This window comes from Myripristis murdjan, chromosome 17, assembly GCF_902150065.1.
Source record: "Myripristis murdjan chromosome 17, fMyrMur1.1, whole genome shotgun sequence".
Lineage (NCBI taxonomy): Eukaryota > Metazoa > Chordata > Actinopteri > Holocentriformes > Holocentridae > Myripristis > Myripristis murdjan.
In genome coordinates this window covers 32,604,459-32,617,113 of record NC_043996.1, presented here as the reverse complement: position 1 = coordinate 32,617,113, position 12,655 = coordinate 32,604,459, and positions in this window count along the sequence as shown.

Below are 12,655 nucleotides of genomic sequence, written 5' to 3'. Positions count from 1 at the left end.
CCTGATCTCAGGTACCACTGGATCTCCTTCACTAGAGAATGGTCATTCAGCTCATTCAGACAGTGGAACAGGTTGATGCTTCTCTCTGGAGAGGGACTGTCCTGGATCTTCTCCTTGATGAACTGGACTGTTTTCTGATTGGTCTGTGAGCCACTTCCTGTCTGTGTCATCAGGCCTCGTAGGAGAGTCTGATTGGTCGGCAGTGAAAGACCCAGGAGGAAGCGCAGGAACAAGTCCAGGTGTCCATTTGGACTCTGTAAGGCCTTGTCCACAGCACTCTGGAGGAGGTGTAGTTCAGATTTCATGGAGGAGGTTGACAGCAGATTGACTCCAGAGTTGATGAAGGTCACAAAGACATAAAGAGCAGCCAGAAACTCCTGAAGGCTCAGATGGACAAAGCAGAAAACCTTGTCCTGGTACAGCCCACGCTCCTCTTTAAAGATCTGTGTGAACACTCCTGAGTACACTGAGGCTGCTCTGATATCAATGCCACACTCTGCCAGGTCTGCTTCATAGAAGATCAGGTTGCCTTTCTCCAGCTCCTCAAAAGCCAGTTTTCCTAGAGACAGGATCATCTCCCTGGTCTCTGGAGTCCAGACTGGATCTGTCCCAGCTCTCCCATGATACTTGACGTTCTGCACTTTGGACTGAACCAGCAGGAAGTGGATGTACATCTCAGTCAGGGTCTTGGGCAGGTCTCCTCCCTCACTGGTTTTCAACACGTCCTCCAGAACTGTAGCAGTGATCCAGCAGAAGACTGGGATGTGGCACATGATGTGGAGGCTTCGGGACGTCTTGATGTGGGAGATGATTCTGCTGGCCTGCTCCTCATCTATGAATCTCTTCCTGAAGTATTCCTCCTTCTGTGAGTCAGTGAAGCCTCTCACCTCTGTCACAATGCCAACACATTCAGGAGGGATCTGATTGGCCGCTGCGGGTCGTGTGGTTATCCAGAGGCGAGCAGAGGGAAGCAGGTTCCCCTTGATGAGGTTTGTCAGCAGAACGTCCACTGAGGTGGACTCTGTAACATCAGTCAGGATCTGGTTGTTGTTGAAGTCCAGAGGAAGTCGACACTCATCCAGACCGTCAAAGATCAACACAACCTGGAACTGCTCAAAGCTGCTGATTCCTGCTTCTTTGGTCTCAGTGAAGAAGTGATGAACAAGTTCCACCAAGCTCAACTTTTTCCCTCTCAGCAGATTCAGCTCTCTGAAAGTGAATGGAAATGTGAAGTGGACATGCTGGTTGGCTTTGTGTTCAGCCCAGTCCAGAGTGAACTTCTGTGTTAAGACTGTTTTCCCAATGCCAGCCACTCCCTTTGTCATCACTGCTCTGATTGGTCCATCTCTTCCAGGTAAAGGTTTAAAGATGTCCTCACATGTGATTTGTGTTTCTGGTGTGGCTGGTTTCCTGGCTGCTGTTTCAATCCATCTGACCTCATGTTCCTCATTGAGCTCTCCACTCCCTCCCTCTGTGATGTACAGCTCTGTGTAGATCTGATTCAGAAGTGTTGGGTTTCCTGCTTTAGCAATCCCCTCAAACACACACTCACACTTCTTCTTCAGCTTAGATCTGAGTTCACGTTGGCACGCTGCAGCAGCAGTTTCTGAATGAACAAACAAACAAAAACATCAACAAAACGATGTTATATTACATATGAGAAATGTGAATATTTCCTGGTAAATGGACCTATTGGTCCTGTTTGACTGTCAGAACGTAGCGAGGTGTGCCGAGACTTGAAGGCTGTTTTACGAGTTCTGCAATCGTTTCTATGGCAACAACATGGTTCCAGGTTAAAGTTCCTGGAAGCTGATTTGGGCCCTGCTCCAGGAACTTTTAGGAGGAGCTAAAACAGCTGTCCGTCCTGATTGGTCAAGGCGTTGCCATGACAACACCTCTGTAAACATGAGCTATCAGAGGACGACAACACAAAGCAGCCGCCGCCAAACATCAGACTGCAGGAACAAACGAAGAGCTGCACGTCCCGATCAGGATTTGGGGAGAATAAAGTTCCCAGTTGAACAAACAACACAGCGCTGCCTCAGCCGGAGCACCGCCGCTGTCCCGGGGAAGCCGGCGGAACGAGACGGGAAAACAGGAAGCTGCTTTTCACCGGCAGGCAGGAGGAGGACGAGCCGCCCCCTGCTGGCCGGGAGGAAAACTCAGAGGCTGAAATAATCTGTCATCAAGCAACAGCCTGACGCATCACAGCTGCTTTGATCTGATTGGCTGTTTCACTCGGCTGGTAAATGACATTTTTTGGGAACAAGTGGGAGTTTGTGAGAAATGAGGAAGAGAATTTAAAAGTCTCTCAGAGTTTAGGAGAGCTGGACGTCAAGTGCACAGCCAAAGAAGAAAAATCATGAAGCACAAAGAAAAAAACTTTTTTATTTAAATTTAATTTTTTTTTTTCCTTACTGCTCCTCAGACACTCAGCCAGCTCCTCCTGCTTCATCCTCCTCAGGAAGTGCAGTGTGATCTGCAGAAAAAACTCCCTGCTCCTCCTCTGCTCTTCCTCCTCATCCTCCCTCTGCCTCTCTAAGCATTCTGGGTAATCTGGCCTCAGAGACCTCTGCAGGTTTTTCAGCTCGTTCTTCACAAAGGTGACCATGTTCTCCTCCAGCAGCTGCAACACAAAAATAAAAGAATTAAACTTCCATATTCAATTTTGGTCACAAAACACAAAATCAAATGCAGGTCAAAGAGCCTGAGGCTGGGCTGCACCAACGAGGATTCATTTTTAAACCCAGTTACATCACGGTTTGCACCGACCTTTAACTATGATCTGGTTTGAACTTTAATTTATACTTGAAGGGCTTTAACTTTGAAAATGTCTGCATTTTGGAGCAAAATTATGGAGTTGTTCAAAGACAGAGACAGACTGTCCTGTCAGTCAGAAAGTCTCTTTTTTCTAATGATTGTGTTTTCTTTTCTCTTGCAGGATTTGTCCGCCCTGCTGCATTTCTTCAGCCCAACCTGTTTCTCAGAAGAGGAGGAGAAGTTTGAACGTCTGTGGAGCCACGATGAGCAGCTCACTGCTTGTTAGCGAGCCACAGCAAACTGGTTCCCCTGTCAGAGGAAACAGACAAACTGCTTTCTCTCTTTCTGCTTCCTGGCTTCTGACAGCATGTGAGTCCGTCTGCTTTTAGTCCTCAACCTTCATGTGATCACTTGTTCCTCTGTTTTCCCAGTGAGCATCTTCACTGAACTGTCATCTGCTGAGGAAAGTTGAAATCTGTAAACTTGAACCAACTGAATCAGGATCAGTTTTGAATTGAGCAGCAGAGCTCTGCTTCCTTTGAAATCTGATCTGCTCTTTTTAAACCGGGCTTTGCTAAACTCCCAGGGCTCAAAATGACGTTTTTCCCTCAGTGTCTGGAAGCTGTCCCGAATTCTGCCTTCAGCTGTCCCAGACTGAACAACCACTGTCCTAAATTAAAGATCTTTTTTCATTGTACACAGTACATATGGTTTAATAACTTTATTTCAGTAAGTCATCACTTTACTGACTCACTCTGGTCCAACATGGACGTTCTGCTTGTTCACTGCACTGAGATCTGAATAAAAACATGAAATCAGCCGAGGTGTTTGGCCACAGTCACTTTTCAATATTCTGTTGCTGACTGGCTGAGTGACTGTTTTTTCTGTATTTCTGACTGCTGGATCAATAAATGCATCACAAACTGCAGTGCAAATGCAAACCTGTCTCTGATTGGTGGACGCCGATGGAAATGTACACACACACTGTCTTTCAGCATCAGTCCTCTTCTTGTGCTGCTGCTTTGCCACTTTTTCCTGCCTTCTCTGCATCACAGAGTCGAACCTCTGGGCCGTGGACGGAGGTGCACAGCTGCCCGTGTGAAGCGGCTGATTTCTGCAAACAGCCCGTGTTGGAGATCCAACATGGAAGCATTTTGCATTCAGCCTTGTGAGCGTATTCTTGTCTAAAGCAGCGAGTTCTGCAGGCAGCTCAGCTCACATCAGATATTTTACAAAGCCAAGTGGCAGCGAGCCGATGGAAGAAAAGCTGAGCGCTGTAGAAGCAGTGAGAGACACCAGCTTTTAATCCCTGTGGACAGAGTGACTGACACAAACCATGTGGACACAGCCTCCCAGTGACGCTCTGCCTTCATCACCAGTAGGCACACTGACACATTTCACTTCTTTTACAATCATTTCATTTGTGATGGTGAATTTCTCTGCTGTCCCAGACAATGTAGATTTGTGTCCCCGCTGCTGTTTTTATCGTCCCCAGGACAACGGGACATCCTTCATTTCCAACGCTGACTCTGACTGAAGCTAATCTCAGATTAAATGAATCCTTGTTGCTGTAATCCAGCCTGAAAGATGTGAAGAGAGCAGCACGGAGACGATTCAGAGCAGAATGGCTGTTTTTCAGTCGCTATGTTGTTGGACATTTCCACACCTTAAATATGGAGGCCAGGTCTGTTTGATGCTGCTGGGCAGACTGAGCACTGGGAACCTCTGAGCTCTGCTGCTGGACTCTGTGGAGGACACACACACACACACACACACACACACACACACACACACACACACACACACACGGTTATTGGATGTGATGTTTTGAAAGAGGAAACTCAGTCAACAGAGTCTGAAGGATCAAACCAATTCTGGATCTCATGAATCTGATGACAGAAAAACATCTGATTTATCATCAATTTGAAATAATTACCCATCATCCTCAGAGAGGAGGCTGTCTTTGAAGTTAATAATACATCCCATAGAGTGGTCACTCTTCATGGACACACAGCTGGGCTCAGGTCCAGGTCCAGAGGAGTCTGGTCTCTCCTGCTGGATCCTGATAGAAACATCATGAACACACTGAAGGGATCTGCTTTACTTTCTTAGTGACACACTAAGAAAATAATAATTTAACATTAAAACATAGAAATAAAATATGATGTAAGCACACACAGAGCTTCTCCTGTGAATAATGCTGCTGTGCTGATTTGCCTGCTGAGCTCTGAGATGGAGAACAGTCATGGACAGTCAGAGATCCTCATCTCACCTCTTAGCTTTGGTCTGGCTGTCATGTTCCCCAGACAGAGAGCTTTCAGAGGCAGGGAGCCCCTTCATTCTTCTCCCAAATGGCTCCATAGCCGAGCCGACACCTTGACACAAACACAGCGGCTCATTCAGGACAACAAGCTTTCCATGAGTCACATGGAAGTCAGCAGATATGAAACTATGGATTTGGGAAATGTCTGGGCAAGATCCATTGATGCAATAATAAAACAGTGTGTTACATTTTTATTTTTATAATAATCTCCCTTGTTCTTCTTCTTCTCATTATAATTCTCATTATTATTTTACCTTTAAACTGTTGATTTTGAAGGGAGAGGAGCGGCAGGAAAGTCAAATGGCGTGCGGCCCCTGTTTGCTGCGCGCCGCCGTCACTTCCTCATTTAGTGTCAAAGTCAGGAATTAACATTGATGTTGACATGTTGACACCTGACGGGGAAACACGAATCTCGACCAACACCTGAAACATGAGAGCGACATCAAACATTTGATCCTAAAATCCAGAAATAAACACGCGCCCTGATTCGGAATCAGCTGACCGCTTCCAGTTGTGAACGGGGTCACACACACACACACACACACACACACACACACACACACACACACAGAGAGAGAGACTCACAGCTGCTTTCTCAGGCTGCAGTCTGATAGTTTCCAGCTAAATGGAGAATCTGCAGTCTTACCGGAGACGCTGATGGCGGAGTCACAGGACAAATGTTTGCTTTCACTTTCGGCTCCTCAGCGGGAGGAGCGACAACAGGAAGTCAAAAATATGTGTGTTGTCAGTGTTCTCTGTGTGTTGGGGAAACCAGCAGGGAGAGAAAAATCTGCATGAGAAGACATAAAAGTGCAATGAACAATAAGAGTGTTGTGGTAAAGATCCAGACATTCACATGTTCAGCCTGTAGTTATTAGGGCTTCATGTGCTCAGAGCGATAAGACTCCACCTGGTGGAGGAAGGGAGGAACGACATGTTAATTGTGCGAAGGGCCAACAGGAGGATTTTCATGTTGAGCACTGAAAGCAAACTGTGATCCATCCTGTCCTCTGTGTGCAGGAGAACAACGAGCTGCTTTCTGAGGCTGTGCAGACACATTTCAGGAGCATCAAGTGGCTGTTCCTGCACTTCCACCTGATATCAGAGCAACCTGTGGCCTTCCTGTCTGCCCTCATTCTTCCTCTCTCTGACTCTCTTCTTTCTCTCCATCCTCACTCCTGAATCACATCAACTTTGTGTTGAGGAGATTTCAAACATACAGCAGTCAAACCACATATAAAAACATGACATTTGAATTTTAAATGATATCCTTATTGGATATCAGTTAGTGATTGGACGCTGCATCAGATACATCACAGCAGCACTGTAGTGTTCTATCCCAGTGAAGACATTTAAACTCAGCTGTATCAAGTCCTATCATTTGTTTTAGGATTCACCATCTAGTTCAAAAAATGACAACTGTCTGAACAACAGAATCAGCACAAACCAGTTCCTTTATTTTTCTTGTCATGATCTGTTATATTGTCAATACTGATCAGCTTTAGCTAACCTGAATCTTTACAAGCCTCCTCCTGACACACTGACATAACTGACCTTCTGTCTTTCAGCCCCTTTGTGTTGACATTCGTGTACTAAGTGCTCTCAATTGTGTATATACTCTTATTTTGAAATTGTTTTAAAACCGGAAATGCCTGTTACGAATGTCGATGGTAATTGGCGTTTCAATAAATGACACCTGTGCTGCTGCTGCAGGTGGTGATTTGAGTTGCATGAGAACTAGCTTAGTCAGAGAATCTCTAATACAGGTTAGGGTTAGGGTTAGGGTTAGGGTTATTCATCATTATTTTAGGGTTAGGGTTATTCATCATTATTTTAGGGTTAGGGTTAGGGTTATTCATCATTATTTTAGGCTTAGGGTTAGTTAGTTTCATTATTCAGGTAATTTCATCAATATCTGAATGGAACCAATGCACACATCAAGCTCTCTCTTGACTATAGTAAAACCAGTCTAAACGTTTTGGATGTGAACATCACCAAGACTGACACTGGGGATCTCCATACGTCCATTTTCAGGAAACAAACAGACAGGAATAGGATCCTCCACGCTAAGTCTTTTCATACCAAATCCTTAAAAGATAATATCCCATTTGGCCAATTTCAGAGGCTACGCCGCATACAGGGCAAAGTAATAAAGAAATGAAAGCTGGGAGCCTTGATGGGGCAGATTGGATTTGCCAGGCTCGGGTTAGTCGGGAACTACAACCAGAAAAATAACCAAACTGCGCTCCAGCCCAATCCTCAAGGACCCCCTGTCCCCCAGGACCCTCTGTCCCCAAGGACCCCCTGCCCTGTCCTGCTTCTGTTTCAGCTCTGCTCTTTCACACCTGGTCCATTTAAGGGCTGCATGCTGATTGGTTGATACAGATCTACCTGTGTAGGGTGTGCAGGAAGGTATGTGGACCTTAACTGGGTCAGGTGTGCAGGACAAGAGCTGGAACCAAAACCTGAAGGACAGGACAGGACAGGACAGGACAGGACAGGACAGGGGGTCATGAGGACTGGGCTGGGGATTGCTGCTCTGGTGTTTGCTCCTGAGCCAATTCACTGGATTTCTTTCAAACCCAGCAGGCAGGAGTGTCAAACTGGTATGAAGAGGCTTCAGGTTTTCATTCCAACCAAAAACTCCACCAGGTGAGTTCACTGATTGGTTCCTCCTCTTTTCTTGAAGGTGAGGTGATCAGTGAACTCACCTGGTGGAGTTTTTGGTTAGAATGAAAACCTGCAGCCTCATTGCTCTCCATGGCACCAGTTTGACACATGTGATGTAGGGAAAAAGGTGATGAGGAAATTATGAAGAAATGGCCCAGAAATTAGGAAGAAAATAGTTTTTAAAAAATAGCAAAACATTACTGCAAAACATCCCCATTGAATAGATAACAAAAGGGGAAAAAAATAGTAAAACCTTTAAAAAAAATAAAGACATATTTAAAATGATATTACAAAAATTATAATAAAAATCCCCAGGATGCTGATGGAGAAACTTTATTACCAAAACCGTTATATGCTATATTGAAAATATTCACAAAAGTATCATGAAAAAGAGCACAAAATTAGTAATTTAGCTGGGCAGACATTAGTTAAACTTTACAAGAAATAACTGGAAAATTAGCAAAAGAAAAAAAGAGAAGAAAAAGAAAACAGCAACCAAAAAAAAAAAAAAAAAAACAGAAAAATTGCAACAAAATATAAAACCAAACAAAATGATTTAAATCATATATTTGAAGCTCAGATTGGTGATCCTGGACCTGATTTCTTAGTTATTTCTATTATTTATTTTTTTTAATAAAAAAGTTTATATGTTCACATTAAAAAAAAAAACAAAAAACATCCATACAGCACAAAATACAAGTGAGTGTGACGTGCTGTCTACACAAACTATCAGCCGCTTCAGGTTGTGGAGTTTCCGAGGCGGCTGTAAAGGCAGCACGAGCCGAACGGTTGGTTTTTAAAAAGTCTTAACGGCTTTTCTCGCGAGCGGCTTCGATTTATCGGTTGGTAGTTAGATTCCCGTCAGACCTTCTTTTATTTCTTTGTTCAGCAAGTCTTTACCGACGGTGACCCGCGTCCCAAGCCGGGAGACAGCCACCGAGCGGCGGGAGGAGGAGGAGGAGGAGGAGGAGGAGAGCGCCGCCAACAGGCCGGAGAGATGGAGCTCAGAGGAGGAGGAGGAGGAGGAGGAGGAGGAGGAGAGCGCCGCCAACAGGCCGGAGAGATGGAGCTCAGAGGAGGAGGAGGAGGAGGAGGAGGAGGAGGAGAGCGCCGCCAACAGGCCGGAGAGATGGAGCTCAGAGGAGGAGGAGGAGGAGGAGGGACGGAGATCACAGCTACAGCTGATGCCACAGCTAATGCCACAGCTAATGCCACAGCTAATGCCACAGCTAATGCTACAGCTAATGCTACAGCTAATGATACAGCTAATGCTACTCAGTGTAAGAAGCGACGGCGAGGACACAAGAACACAGGCCTTCAGATGTGGCCTTCAAAGGATGCAGACCCTGAACTGGGACTCAGCTACGGACATATAGTCCAGTAATTTTAGGCCAAAATTGGGGTCAACCGAGGACAAACAGCAAGAGAAGCAAACTCAACTGATTCTGTATCCTCAGTTTGTCCTGAGTGAGGGGAAAAAAGTCCCAAGAAATCCCATTGGTGGAAAGTTTTGAAAATCACCTATTTATGACCACATATTACCAAAAAACACTGTTTTTAACACACAGGAAAGGGGTTCAATTTTTTACTTTCAGATATCACTATAAAAATTCACAAGATGATTACACACACAAAGAGAAGAAAAAAAGTCTATTACAAGTTCTTTGAATTATTCTGTTTACACGCATATCACACATTATCTGATTTGATATGCGCTAATTAAGCATTATTACACTCGAGGGTGTGCTTGACCGTTATTATTGTCACGGTCAAGCACACCCTCGAGTGTAATAATGCGATTATACAACTATTACCAACAAAATAAAATGTATAATCAAAATGTATTCATATTGTGGGCATTTCGCTGCCAAAATGTAAAAGTTTTTTGCTCGTATTCTCTCCGTTTCAGTGGAAATCTGAGAGACCTGACGTTAACTAGTCCCTGTCAGCCAGCCAACTTGGCCTTATCATGTTTTCTAGACATCGTGATTTCCCAAAAATTTGGCTTTGCTAGCTCAATCATGTTGTAAGTAGAAAAACCGCTGGAAAAAAAATATTTTTTTCATTGGCTGATAGTTACATTTCTGCCGACATCTCAGTCATTTTTAATCTATCAGGTGCCGTGATAAGTTACTGCTTTCCAGTGTCGGCACCAGAACAAACAGCTATCTTTTTATAATATAAACTCACCGGCAGATGTTTCATTTTAGCTGGGGGTGTGTCACTCCAAGTTAACGTCACCTCCGATTAATGTGGCTAAGCAGCAAAAGTAACAAAAGTAACCAGTAACATTAAGGCTGAACAGAGTTATATAATTTCAACCCCACCTTTCGGGGGCTTTGCTTATCACCTTGTCAGGCTATTATCAATTTACCTCTGAAATAAAACAACAGTTTTCACAGATGTGTTGATTTATTAGCCTAGATGTTCATTTCAATGTACAAAAACAAAAAGATCGACAAATTAATTAAAGCTATGGTCTAGGCAGTTCATTAAGAGTAAACAAATGAATAACGATTAATATGCTAATTAATAACTAAAAACAACGCATTAATAACAAGAACAGTTAACAAGTTATAGCCGCACATCTCCGTGGACAATGTTACAGACGCTGTCCGTGGTGCTGCATCTACTGAGGCATGTCACTCTCTTACTATAGAAATTAAACTGGATGCTGCCATTAAAAGAACAATTGCTAAAATAGCTGTCCATAAACCCCATGCCTGGTGTCTGCCGTTTAGCAGGGGGTGCAGAGATGTTTGAGGATCTTTCCTCCAGAGGCTGGACATTTTGACAGAGCACGCTGCTCCATCTCTTTCTGCTGGTCAGGGAAGGAGCCCAGTAGCTGTGCAGCGAGCTCTCGGACTTGTGGCCGCTGACTGACATGATTTCTCTTGCTTCAAGTCCCGCATCAGCCAGTTTTTGGATTGTGGTACTTCTTATGCAGTGATTTGTATAGATGACTGACGTGCCAGCCTCCTTACAAATTCGAGAAAGCATTGAGCCGAGGTGGTTAACACCCATCGGCTCCAAAGAGTACCACACCTCATCCTCAAACTTGGCTGCTCTCCTTGGATGGAGGTAAAAAGCTTTCGCCTCTTTAGGCAATTTAGACAAATACTTTTCAAAGGATGACACTGGACAAAATTCACTCCCCAGCTCCTCAAACATAGCTCCTCTTCTGCTCTGACGATCCCTTTCCTGGTGGCTTTTATGATTTTTCGTTTCCTCGTTGAAGGCGAGACTCACATATTTGGCTCCTTAAATTCAAAATAAAACCACAATCATTAGGGAAGTTTGACAATTTTATTTATTTTTTTTTTTTGTAAACATTTAATGGTAACGTTTTAATGATGCTGCTTCATTAACCCACCTGCTGCATCTCGTTTAATTATGAATGACTGCGGTGTCAGTCTCCGCAGCCCCTCCTTTCCTCTCCTCCCAAAGTGAAGCTGTATGTCAAACCACACTTTGTTTACCAGCCCCTGTGGTGTTTTGGGGTTCATGGCTGCGGAGTTTCTCAGTATCTTAATGTCCTCCTCTGTAATGGCAGGATGGTGCTGACTCTTGTCATGACCTGCTCTCCGGAGAGTCTTGATGAGTCCACTGAGGACGTTGTTAGAACTAGTGAACTCAGTGTCTTGCATGAGACACCATGCCCGACTAAGAGGTGAATCATTCATATAATGGTTAATCCCGGCTCTTAATCCGATGTAGCTGCCAATTGCATAGTGTTGGCCCTGGCTGTTCCTCACAGCTCCATAAAACTCTCGCAAGATTTTGTTCATGTCCTCTCTACTCACAGTGGAAAAATCCACTCTTTGCCCGGTGTTTGAAAGATAATCTTGGAAACATTTTACTGCCCAAGACGTTGACCGGGCCGTACTGGCCTCGTTTCTGGACTTCTCCAGCTGATCCAGCTCTTCGTTTGTCACTGGCTTGTATCTCTCCATTTTTTGTTCTGTTCTGTCTTCCTCTTTGAGCCATTCATTGAAAGTTAGGCCGCCAAATAAATCAAAATTTATAATAAAATTATCCATTCTGCAAGTTAACAGGTGATGGCGGCTTTGGATGCGGGCTTCAGACAAACGTTTCTTGTTGCCATGGAAACTACATAGACTCGGGCAATAAAATAGGCGGAGTAATAATTTCAGTGACGAGGTTTTATTCATTTGAGCACGGCTAGCCGTGCTCAATTGCTCATTTGAGCACATTCTAAATGTCTGATTGACCATTCAGATTGCTCGGTCGGATCTACGTGTTGTATAATAAGGAATATGAGGACTAAATGCCAGAACAGATATTTAAACAGTGAATTAAAAGGTTACTATATATATAGTAACCTTTTAATTCACTGTTTGGTTTATATAGTAAAAGGTTACTATATATATAGTAACCTTTTAATTCACTGTTTGGTTTATATAGTAAAAGGTTACTATATATATAGTAACCTTTTAATTCACTGTTTAAATATCTGTTCTGGCATTTAGTCCTCATATTCCTTATTAGCGCATATCAAATCAGATAATGTGTGATATACATGTGTAAACAGAATAATTCAAAGAACTTGTAATTGACTTTTTTTCTTGTCTTTGTGTGTGTAATCAACTTGTGAATTTTTATAGTGATATCTGAAAGTAAAATGTTGACCCCCTTTCCCCTGTGTGTTAAAAACAGTGTTTTTTGGTAATATGTGGTCCTAAATAGGTGATTTTCAAAACTTTCCACCAATGGGATTCCTCTGGACTTTTTCCCCTCACTCAGGACAAACTGAGGATACAAAATCAGTTGAGTTTGCTTCTCTTGCAATTTGTCCTCGGCTTTTTCATAAAATGACTGGACTAATACTGAAGAACCGGTTCTAAGCTAACCGAGCTGCCCGAGCTGTCCCCGCGGACTGAT